The sequence below is a fragment of the Leopardus geoffroyi genome, chromosome X (assembly GCF_018350155.1).
Source record: "Leopardus geoffroyi isolate Oge1 chromosome X, O.geoffroyi_Oge1_pat1.0, whole genome shotgun sequence".
NCBI classification, from domain to species: Eukaryota; Metazoa; Chordata; class Mammalia; order Carnivora; family Felidae; genus Leopardus; species Leopardus geoffroyi.
In genome coordinates, this window is record NC_059343.1 from 117,475,267 (window position 1) to 117,488,320 (window position 13,054).

The window sequence follows — 13,054 nt, forward strand, 5'->3', positions numbered from 1 at the left end:
TGTCATCTGGGCTTGAAGAAGCAATTAGAATAATCTGCTTCAGGTGTCATAATTTTGCTAGAAACATAGAAACAAATGGAAGTACATAAACTTGAATAATGTCGTAAGTAATTTATCAAGACAATTATTGTTATTACCAACTCAGAAAAAGTAAGAGTATAATTTATGTCAACCATGGTTACAATGTATAGTTTATGAGTGATTCAAATCATAAACATTTGGTGTTGCTTACAATTGTGTGGTCATCACACACAACTGTTTATAGATTGCCAAGTGCTTCTAATAGTAAATTACAGATCTCAATTGATGATGTTTCAGAATCCCTCATGTGTCTTGTAAAGATGAACTCTGCGGGATGAATAATGCTTATAGTGATAACTGCATGTAAGGAGATGCTTCTCTAAACAAAGCCATGTTAATTTATAATGTCTTTTTATTGTCTTTCCAGTTCTTTCTTTGTGGATACTGTGCCCTTTCTCTGCTTCCTTTCATCACCACTGCCCACCATCAGCATATCTTTCTATTATATTCTTGAATATTTCTGTAAAGATGAGGAGGAGGAGGATGGAAGGCACCAATTATTAAGCATTTACCATGTGTGATCTAAATATATGTGTCTATGTGCGTGTGCATGTATATACACTTAGGTACATTTATTTAATCCCCCAAACCAGCCCAAATAACAAGATAGGAAATCAGTAAAAAATTTTTTTTAATTAATGAATAATACAGCTGATAAAATTATAGAGAATATCAATTGGAGGAAAATGGGAAAGAGCAAATAGAGTTAGGGAAACTTCAAAAAAAGTGAAGAATCTCAAGCTCTAATGCTCTGAAAGATTTAACCACCTAAGCTGTGAAGCTGAGCTGTAAGTCAGAACCAAATCTGGCTAGCCCCAAAGTGTGTGTATTCACTCATGAGACTAGAGCAATTGCTTCTTCCACAGGAAAGCGAGTGGCAAGTCTTCACTCTCATTTCATCAAACTCTTCTTCATGTCTCACTACCTCTTTTCCTTAGTTTCTATTTCGCTCCAATTGGTATTTTCCATGCTATGTTCGCCTGTACTAACAGCAATTTAAAATATGTATTGGGGGGGCGCCTGGGTGGCGCAGTCGGTTGAGCGTCCGACTTCAGCCAGGTCACGATCTCGCGGTCCGGGAGTTCGAGCCCCGCGTCAGGCTCTGGGCTGATGGCTCAGAGCCTGGAGCCTGTTTCCGATTCTGTGTCTCCCTCTCTCCCTGCCCCTCCCCCGTTCATGCTCTGTCTCTCTCTGTTCCAAAAATAAATAAACGTTAAAATATGTATTGGGTACCTACCTTGTGCCAGACAAAGAAGATATGTCATTGAACTTGTATCTTTATCCTCCCCATTGACTATATATGGAAGTGATCTCTAAAAGATTAGATTTGGGTTTGAATTTTTTGGTAAGAATATTTCATAGATGGTACTTTGGTCCTCATATCGCATCATAACAGGAGCCATACAATGGTTGACTGTGCACTTTTACTGAAGAGCCCACTGATCAGGGGGTTCTGGTTGTATAGTCTGATTTCTCAGTCGTTAATCTCCCCATCGAGCTGCCATATAACAGTTTTAGCATTGTTGCCTGAGTCAGTTGTTACTTAGAATTACAAAATAATGGTTTTCTAATTTTATTGTTTCTTCCATATTCACTAGTTAGAATTGCTCTATAAAGGGTAGCTTATCTTCATCAATTTGAATGATTAAGTTAGTCTCTAATATAGTTCATACAGGAAAGACAGTATATATATTTAGCTCTTCCTTTTAATTGCCAAATTTCAGAATAACGAGTTAGTACCCTAACAATCTCTAATGGTGTTCAGTAAATGTTTTATATTGAATGTGATGCGTCATTATTTTTATTTTTTTGTTTAAGTTTTTATTTAAATTCCTATTAGTTCACATACAGGGTAATATCAGTTTCAAGTGTACAATGTAGTCATTCAACACTTCCATACAACACCTAGTACTCATCACAACAAGGGATGCACATTTAAACAAAATAGCAACCATCACACAATGCAGTTGGCTTTTTTTCTATAGAAAAGCACATTATTGATGAATTCTGTAAATGAGAGTACCAGATCACATACCCAGTAAAACAGGCAGACTGTTGCATCTGGAAAGTTCTCCCTCTTTTTAGGGAATGTCAGGAACATACCATGTCTCCACAGGTGCTCAGTCTCATCTAAATGTGTCTAAATATGGTGAGAAGACTGAGTCATTGGTGGCACTTTTTCTGAGGGTATCAACTTAGGGGTCTACTGAGAGCTTAAGGCCTGGCTTAGATAAAGGTTTCTCTAGTTGACTCAAGCAGCCACTCATTATTTCTGCGTCTCTAATCTCACCATACTGCTAGTGAAAAAAAAAATGTCTCTTTTTAATGAAAAAATAACAATTTAACTGGCAGTGTTATACCTGGACGTTAAAGACAATTCATGCTGGGAATAGCACTAATATTTGTTGGGTAATTTAACAAATCACATTTTCAACAAATATTTATTTATCAACTAATTATGTGCTAATCATCCTGTTAGTTGCAGTGGGAGATTTAAATGATAAATTACCTATTTTTCCTGACTTCAAGGATAAGGTTTCTCTGCAGGGGATGCAGAACTAAGTATATTAGTTAGTTACACAGATTCATAGATACATAGATAGATTAGATACATAGACAGATACACTGTCACACACATATAAAATTAGTAATATCAGGTGCAAAGTAATACATGTTGTGGGAGAGGTACCATAGATCATGGGAATTGAAAACTAAGAAGCATTTCTTTTTCTGTGTTCATATATAAAGAAAGCTTCATAGACGAGATGGTATTGGGATTTGATGTTGAAGGATGGGTAGATCTGATACAAGTTGGCAAATGATTCATTTTGAGATTTAGAGGAAAAGTCATGTATGTTTTCGGAGTTACTGGTTCAAGTGACGGGTTGGATAGCAGTGTCATTTAATGAGATAGGAACCCAGGAGTTAGAGCTGTTTGGGTGAGTAGTGATGATGGTTGGGGCAGTTAGCGGGGACCTGATAAATAAAACCTGTTTTTGTTTTATTGTTGTTGTTGTTGTTTGGTTGGTTTTTCTTTTTCAAGTTTTTATTTAAATTCCAGTTAGTTAACATATAGTGTAATAATAGTTTCAGTAGTAGAATTTTGTGATTCATCACTCACACACAACACCCAGCGCTTATCACAAGTGCCCTCCTTAATACCCATCACCCATTCTGTTTTTTAAGGCAAAAATGACTGGGCAATGTCTACATAATTCCTTCTCCTTTCACCTCCATCTGAGACTCCATCTACTGTTCCCATTCATTCATTCAGCAAATATTTATTGAGTTTCAACTACATGCCCAAAGTGCTAGAGGTGCAGAAATGAGCGAGACAGAAAAAGTCCCACTTGTATAGAACTGATAGGCTAGTCTAGCGGGGGAGGGTGAGTATTAAAATATGTGATTAATTACAGTTTTGATAGGAACTAAGCACACAGGAACTTAGAAAAGCATTTGAGAAGATGATCTAATCCAACCCAGGAATATGATGGACTTCTCTGAAGTCAATCTATGCACATACTTACCAGTGGTACCTAGTTGTACTCTGAGACAGTAAGTTCCTTTTTGCCAAAACCCTGAATCTCCCCCCTTTGTTACAGCGGGACCTGGCACATATTTAGAGCCTCGGTTCCCCTTATGTGGAAAATAAAGATGATTACATTCCTCTAAGAAGGGATTACATTGGCCCTAAGAGGATTCAATGAGATAACTCATATAAACTGTATAGTATGGTGTCAGATGATATTAGATTCTTGTGACTTTCCATATTCAGTAACATAGCTCAGCAACATGTTAGCACACTTGTGAAAATATATAGGCATTTAGGACATTCAATTCTTGGAACATATTAACTCATCTAAATCTTCCATTCCCTCTTCCTTCTGTGATGGGTTTATCATCATCTTCATTATGGTGGAGGGTCTTTTCAGAGGCCTCATTACAGAAAAATCATAAATCTAGATGAATTATCAAAACCCTGAAAATCTGCTTTGTAAGTTTCTCCACCACATAGGCACCAGAACTACACTGCTTAAAAAAAATATTTTTTACACTGCTTAAATGTTCCAAGACGTTAAATTCAAGTAGATTTTTTTCTTTATGTTTGTACAAATAAGCTTGGATTTGTTAGACCACACGTCCCAATTTTCACTTCCAAAAGTAAATTCACCATACTTAGGACAAAGAGGAATGTATACAGTTCAGTTCAAAAGGCCGGCTCTTGTTATCTTAATTTACTGTAAGTGGTTTAAAGAAAATGTAATAACCCTGTATTTCATCTGTTGAAACACTAGAGCAAAAGCAGGTCATCTAAAAACGATTTCTTTTTCCTTTAAACATACTCCACTATTTGCATATAACATGTTATGTGTTTCCTCTCTAGCCCCACTTTGTTTTAGAAGCAAATATAATTTTGTTCTTTACATGAACAACCAGTATCAATACCTGATATCTTGTGGACCTCTGAAGACATCATAAGAACCCGCTCCATGAAGTTGTGAGGATTAAATGACTTAATCCATATATAGATATTAGATCAGTGCCTGATACATAGTAGACCTTCAATAAGAATCTATTATTATTATTATTATTATTATTGTTTCTTTGAAAAGGTAGGCGGAGTCCATTTTCTATACCCTTTTTCTCATTCTAAGACAGACACACAGACTTTCTTGCTGGTATTTTCAGATGATGGCTCTCCAGGAAGATGTCGTGTCCCCTGAGCATGTGTTTATCTGACACCACACCCACACCTTGTTTTCAAAATAGACGATCATTGTTTAAGTGGGTGGTGGGGGGGAGACAACTTCTGTGAGGAAAATGCGAGGTATGTTTGTATTGTTTGTGCAAATGTGTGTGTGTGTGTATGTGTTTGTGTCTTGATGGAGTATTAACCATCCTACATATATTTGGATTTCTCCAATCTTAGAAAAAAAAAGGTTTTTTTTTTCCCCAAGGCACATATCAACAAATCCAGGAGGAAATAACATAGGGATGGTTGTCAGGGAGATAAGAGATTTAGTTTGTAATTTTCTGTGGGATAGCCACTGGGAATTGACTTCTCAGTGACTTCAAAGTTCCTTTTATGTTTCAATCTCCACCCCGAGTCACACCCCCATTTCTAGCACTCAGAGAATTTGTTGTGATGGCTACTCATCATAAATCAGAGCAGTTGTGTAAAGTATGGACTTGGAGACAGAGAAGCCCAGTTGTATCACTTCCTAACTGTGTCACCCCAGACACATGACTTCTCTCTTAGAGCACTGTTTTTCTCATAGGTAAAACTGCAGTAAAAATATCTATCTCACAAGATTGAGGTGAGCATTACATGAGTGGTCTGAAAACTCCTTACCACAGTGCTGTCACGGAGTAGATCATTCATTGAACGGTAGCTGACCTTACTGTTACATGTAACTGAATGCAAATGATAAAAAAAAGTCTAACCCTGAACTGTTCACCTAGCATCTAGTGTTCCAACAGTGAGGTCTTTAGACACAAATCCCACAAATCCTATTTAACTGCATAGAACACAGTAGTCAAGGCTTGGTTGAAGAAGAAGAAGAAGAAGAAGAAGAAGAAGAAGAAGAAGAAGAAGAAGAAAGAAGGAGAAGGAGGAGGAGCAAAAGAAGCAGAAGAAGCAGAAGCAGAAGCAGCAGCAGAAGCAGAAGAAGAAGAAGAAGAAGAAGAAGAAGAAGAAGAAGGAGGAGGAGGAGAAGAAAAGAAAGAAAAGAAAAAAGTTTTACTTAATTCTGGTGCTAATATGCACTTTTTTGTATACTTTTGTTTAAAAAAGAGACTTGAGGGGGGTGCCTGGGTGTCAGAGTTGGTTAAGAGTCTGACTTCAGCTTAGGCCATGATCTCACAGTTTGTGGGCTCGAGCCCCGCGTTGGGCTCTGTGCTGACAGCTCAGAGCCTGGAGCGTGCTTCAGATTCTGTGTCTCCCTCTCTCTCTGCCTCTCCCCCATTTGCACTCTGTCTATCTTCCTCTCTCTCTCAAAAATAAACATTAAAAAAATTTTTAAAAGAAACTTGATTGTAAATAATGGACTACAATCCTTACTACTGCTGAATTCATTCACTTTCAGGAATTCTGTAGTGCTGTGGTGTTCTGGAGGGAAAATTAAGGGAGAATTCCTGTATAGAAAAATTGGAATGAGATTTAGAAAATATAAATTGGGCAGCAGATTAGAAAAGAGAGGATCCATAAGGCTCCTTTTTGAATTTTGAAGTAGATGAAGTCTTTTACTTTGTCTTCTCTCTTCTATCACTATTGTATAGTAGATCAACAGCAGCAGCATAGTGACGATGCGATCTGATGAGTCTGCATTTACTAAAAGCATACTATTCATTCAGCCTCCCCTATGAAGGCAAAAGCATTAACCACCCACAAACAAAAGATCAATTTCTCAGCTATCTTGCATTTGCTAGTAACTTTCCTACGAGCTATCGTTGAGTCACCATATTCATAGATACAATTTCCCCCCATTTTCTGTGTCTATTTTGAACTGTCACTGGTTTCATGTTATTTGAAACCATTTCCATTGAACAGCCTCAAAATCTGCTATTAGTTTAGCCTCATGACAATCCAATTAGGTTATTTTCCAGGCAGAAAAATTTTTTCAAAGAATGTTTGAATTACTTTCTACATACATGATGTTTGGGGCTGACTTTTCCTATATGAAGGTTTTCTAAGATTAATTGACTGAGGTAGTATCTACTGAAGGACTTAAGAGAATGTCATTACAGCTCGGCAGTGAAAGATCTAAATACAAACCAGCCATGCCTTTCAGACACCTTACGAATTCCTCCAAAATCATAATCAAAATTCAAGGTCTAGACATATGCCAAAGCTCAGTTTGTTCATAGGACGGTTGAAAATGCAAAATTACAGAGAAAAGTACAGATGGCAAATAGGCACGTAAAAACATGTTCAACATCATTCGCCATTAGGGAAAGACAAAACCACATAAGATATCATCACACATCTATCAGAATGGTTCAAATTAAGAATAATGACAACACCAAAAGCTGGAGAGAATGTGAAAAAAAAACTCACCATTCATACATTCCTGGTGGGAAAGTGAGATGGTATTTGGAAAACAGTTTGGCAGCTTTTCAAACAAAACAAAACATAACAAAAACTAAACAGGCAACTACTATTTGACCCAGCAATTGTACCCTTAAGCATTTATTCTAGAAAAATAAAGAATTATGTTTCCACACACACAAAAAAAACTTGTACATGGATGTTCATAGAAGTTTTCTTTACAATAGCCAGAAACGAGAAGCAATGAAATGTCCCTCAGTGGGTAAATGGTCAAACAAACTATGGTGAATCCATATGTTAGAGTATTCTTCAGCAATAAAAAAAGAGGGAACTACTGATACGTGCAGGAAACTCGATGTATCTCCAGAAAACAATACTGAATGAAATAAAGCCAATGACAAAGGCTACTTACTATATAATTTAATTTATGTGGCATTCTTGAAATGTCAAAATTATAGAAATGGAGATCAGATTCATTATTGTCATGGGTTAAGGAGGGATGAGGGCAGGAGGGAAGTGGGTTTGACTATAAAAGGACAGAATGAGAGATCTTTATGGTAATGAAAATGTTCTGTTAATCTTGACTGCATTAATGTCAGTATCCTGGCTGTGATATTGTACCACAGTTTTGGAAGATGTTACTTTTGGAGGAAACTGTTACTTTTGGAGGGTACCCATTATCTGTCTGCATTATTTCTTATAGCTCTATGTGAATCTACAACTATCTCAAAATTAAAGTTTTATTTAAAAAATTACAGATTAAAAGATGAAGATTTCTGTGATCCAGCATATGAAGTCTAAATAAATATCCAGTCAGTTTGAAAATTAATTATCTTACAGTGAGCACACACATCATGGTGTAGACTTAGTCTCAGTTCTCATACAAGTATTAGCTCCTAAGTAGCAGTTCTTAAAGCACTAAGAATACTACCTGTCTTCTGAGGATTGTGGCTATTCACTGTTTTCTCTTGCCAGACAAAATTACAAATTGCTCACAAATATGTACCTAGTAGGGGTAATTTGGTGAATACTTTTGCTATGTTCCTTAAAGGCATATAAATCTAATTTGTGTAAGATGATCAATTTTTGCAGGTGCCGGGATATGTTGTTATTTAAAGTCTATGGTTCCACCTTAAAATGGCAATGAGCAGCCCAAGTTTCCTGTGATATTTGGTACTTGTTCTCAGAAGAGAAGTCAAGGCTGAAGATATATACATGGGCTACTTCAGTGATCCAGATAAGAAACATTGATCGCTTGGTGCAGAGCAAGAGCTATACAAAATGGTATATATAACTGGATGAGAGATTTATTTGGGGATGATAGATTTCGTTATATATGATAGGTAGAGAAAATGGAATGACTGAGAATGACTCATATTTTCTAGCGTGAGTAATTGACTGGATGGTTGCATCATCTACTAGGAAAGTAACGGAAGGTTTTTTTTTTTTAAATTTTTTTTTTTCAACGTTTATTTATTTTTGGGACAGAGAGAGACAGAGCATGAACGGGGGAGGGGCAGAGAGAGAGGGAGACACAGAATCGGAAACAGGCTCCAGGCTCCGAGCCATCAACCCAGAGCCCGACGCGGGGCTCGAACTCACGGACCGCGAGATCGTGACCTGGCTGAAGTCGGACGCTTAACCGACTGCGCCACCCAGGCGCCCCAGGAAAGTAACGGAAGGTTTTAAGATGAAGACCAAGATTTCAATTTTGTAAATACTAGGTTTGAAATACCTATGAGATATCCAAGAATAGATGTCAGGTAAACTTTTGGATGAGTCTCAAGCTCAAATGAGAGGTCAGCACTTCAGAAATAAATCTGAAAATAATTGTTAAGTAGGTAGCATTGAAAGGCATGGCAATCGATGAGATCAGTGATCAATGTGCAGAAAAAAAAAAGAGAGTCAGGATTGAATCAGAAGGAATTCCAAATTTCCAAGTGAGGTACAAGAAACTATGAATGGACATGGGGAAACAATGGGCAGTAAGGTAGGAGGAAAACAGGGTGAGTGGGAGCCATGGTGACTTTCTTCTGTTGCCTACTCCAAAAAAATGGAGGTTGTTTGTAAAATTTACAGAAAACACTGCTAGCGGAGTGACTATACTGGAAACCTGGGTGCAGTTGTGAAAGAACAAATAGGAAGTGAGAAAGTTGTGATGGAAAGTTCAGATGACTCCTTAGAAAAATATTGCTATGGAGGGAAGTAAAGAAATGGAATAGTATCTAAAGGTGGTTGTTAAGTCAAGGGAGAGCTTTTGTTTAAGCAGTGGTTACTTGAGCATGTTAACAGGCTGACATCAATAACCCAGTAGAGAAGATGTTCAACAGGAAGATGCAGTAACTTACAGAAACTGACTCACTGGGGAATTGAGAGGAAATGGCTTCCAGAGCATATGAAGATTTGGCTTTCCATGAGAATAAAGTCACTTCTGTAGAAGGAGGATTAATAATATGTCGGATAGACTGTTTTGGAAAGATAGAAGAAATAGAGAATCATCTGGTTGATATATTCTTATAGAAGTATGATAAGCATTTGAACTGAAGCAGATGTAATAAAATGGAAGGGATGGATTCATGAGCCACATCACATAGATTTAATCATCAGAACCTGGCAACCAACTGGGCATGAGGACTGAGGGAAAGAGCACAGAGGAAAATACTTACACTATATGCAGGATGGCGAGTTAGAAGTCAACACATAATTTTTAAGCATTAATTGTCCAAGATCATTGAGCTGGCTGATTATTTTAAACACTTAATAAAGCATTGAATGAGACAATGATAGGGTCGTTCTAATTGAGATTGAAAATTAAGTTTATCGACCTCAACTTTCTTCTCAGGTCATATCTCATTTATTTTGTTGAGGATGGTGATTGTCATCTCTCTGTAGGTATTTTCCACCTTGGGATTAGAAAACCATTGACTAGAGTACCTTTTCATTTGTAGAATATTTCGCTGACCCTTGCCTCCCAAACTCTTAGATTGTGTCTTCATTGGCCATAGTAATTTAAAGAACTGTATGCCTCCCTATGGGCTATCCAACAGGAATATTTTAATTGGTCACCCCAGTGAGTAAGGATGAGGATACGTCTCTGGAAGATCAAGACTAACTGAATAAAGTGGCTGTTGTTTCAGCTGGCATGTCTAATTCTTGAATTTTCCTTTCCCGTGGTTCAACCTTATTTTACTCGAGACTTCAGAGTCTTGAAAGATTATTTTAATTATGGCAGCTCTCTCAGAATACCATTTGTTAGCTGCTGATAACCTTTCTTTGGTTTTGGCAGCAATGTGTCTTTGTTAAAATGTTTGCAACGGTGCTTATATACAGTGGGGGGATTGTGGTTTTTTTGCAGAAAACCTTTTGAAGGTCACCATCACTAGTGTATTCTCGAGTCAGCACGCACTATTCTAGCAGCAGGATAACCATTAAATCTAAATGAACCTTAAGACACTAGAGAATTAAGTGGTGTATAAAGCAGACTCAATTTTTGGCTATAGTAGGAGTAAGAGAGAAAAATCAGATGCTATTATATATTAAATTTTAGACAAGGAGATGGGACTTTAAAGCAAACTTTTCAGTTAAAATCTTTATTCATTTTAGGGTGCCTGGGTGGCTCAGTCGGTTGAGCGTCTGACTTCGGCTCAGGTCGTGATCTCACGGTCCATGAGTTCGAGCCCTGCGTCGGGCTCTGTGCTGACAGCTCAGAGCCTGGAGCCTGCTGCGGATTCTGTGTCTCCCTCTCTCTCTGCCCCTCCCCCACCTGTGCTCTGTCTCTCTCTCTCTCTCTCTCTCTCTCGAAAATAAATAAACATTAAAACATTAAAAATATGTATTCATTTGTTTTTTTCATAATGTGTTATACCTTTAAAGTTTTTGAACTTCCTCTTGATTCTTAAAAAAAAACAAAAAACCTGTGGTTGTTTATAAAACATGGTATTTATAGAAACATTATGATTGCACATTAAAGTATGGAGAAGAAAATAAAAATCGCCCATAAACCAGCACTAGCGATAACCCCTGTTAAATTTTACTGTATTTTTATCCAGTTGTTATTCTGTTCTTTTTTAAACATAGCCAGTGTAATATTAGATATATTTGTGATTTATGACTTAGGACTTCCCAGACAATTTAAAAAAGTAGAGGCACAGCATAAAATTACCAACTTTTCATGTGCAGAGTAATGCCAAAACCGAAACAAAACATTAGGCCATCAACAGTGATAAAAAAATCTATTATCTCCCATCACCATCATATTGTAAAAGGATATTTTAACACTATAGTGTAGAAATGATATAATCTCAGAATAAAATAGCCATTCCAGTTGAATAAAGCCTTATAAGGAACTATCAATATTGTTCTTATTTTTCTTAGTTTGTTATAGACTTGTGAAAATTTTATCTTGACAGTCATTATCACCATGGCTGTCTACAAGCAGTGAATTGACTAGGAAAGGAGAAAAAAATAGGAAAAATATTGACCAGTCTTTTTTCAAATACATGGCCACATGCTTCAACTGAGCCCTTAACATTGCTTATCCCTAATCAGTTTCTCTCGCTGCCAGATAATTCCATTTCATTCCTTCTCATCTGTCCTCACCCCTCAAATAACTCCTCCCCCTTCTCTCTCAGCTGATGACACTGCTTCCTAACTTCACTGGGAAAATATGATCAATCAAAAGAGAACTGCTCCCAATGAGATACCGCTCACAACCTCTAGGCTGGCTATTATAAAAACAAGGGTTGGGGAAGATGTGATAAAATTGGAATGCTGATGTATACTGCTGGTGGGGTTGTAAAATTGCACAGCCCCTTTGTAAAAACAGTTTAAAAGTTCCTTAGAAATATTTAAAACATATGTTCACACAAAAACTTGTACATTTTTAGCGTTTATTTATTTTTGAGAGAGAGACAGAGAGACAGAGACAGAGAGGGAGAGACAGAGACAACCCCTGGCAACCATAAACTTTTTACTGTCTCCATAGTTTTGCCTTTTGCAGAATGTCATATACTTGTAATTATACAGCCTTTTCATATCGGCCTCCTTCACTTAGGAACATGCATGTAAGGTTCCTCCATGTCTTTTCGTGGCTTGATCGCTCGTTTATTTCTAGCGCTGGATGGTATTCTGTTGTCTTGATGTACCAGTTCACGCATCAATTCACCTATTGAGGGACATCTCAGTTGCTTTCAGGTCTTTGGCAATTACGAGGAAAGCTGCTACAAACATCTGTGTGTGTTTTTTTGGGGTTTGGACGTAAGTTGTCAAGCTTGTGGGTAAATCCCAAGGAGCACGACTACTGGATTGTGTGGTAAGATAACGTTTAGTTCTGTAAGGAAACTAAAGTTCTCTTTAAAACTGAAGTTCCAGGGACACCTGGGTGGCTCAGTCGGTTAAGCGTCAGACTCTTGGTTTCGGCTCAGGTCATGGTCTCATGGTTCATGAGTTCGTGCCCCGTGTCAGGTTCTGCGCTGACAGTGCGAAGCCTGCTTGGGATTCTCTCTCTGTCCCTCGCTCTCCGCCCGTCCCCCACTCTCACTTGCTCTGTTTCTTAAAATAAATACACTTTAAAAAAATAAATAAATAAACCTGAAGTTCCAAAGTGGCTGTACTATTTTGAATTCCCCCCATCAGTGAATGAGAATTCCTGTTGCTGCACATTCTCACCAGCATTTGGTGTTGCCAGTGTTCGGGATTTTGGCTGTTTTTATCGGTGTGTAGCGTCATCTCATTACTCTTTTAATTTGCATTTCCCTAATGACGTATAAAATGGATTATCTTTTCATATGCTTATTTGTCATCTGTATGTATTCTCTGGTGAGGGATCCATTCAGGTCTTTTGCCCAGTTTTAAATTGGATTGTTGTGTTCTTATCGTTGAGTGTTGTTCTTTGTGCATTTTGGATAATAGTCCTTTATTAGATTT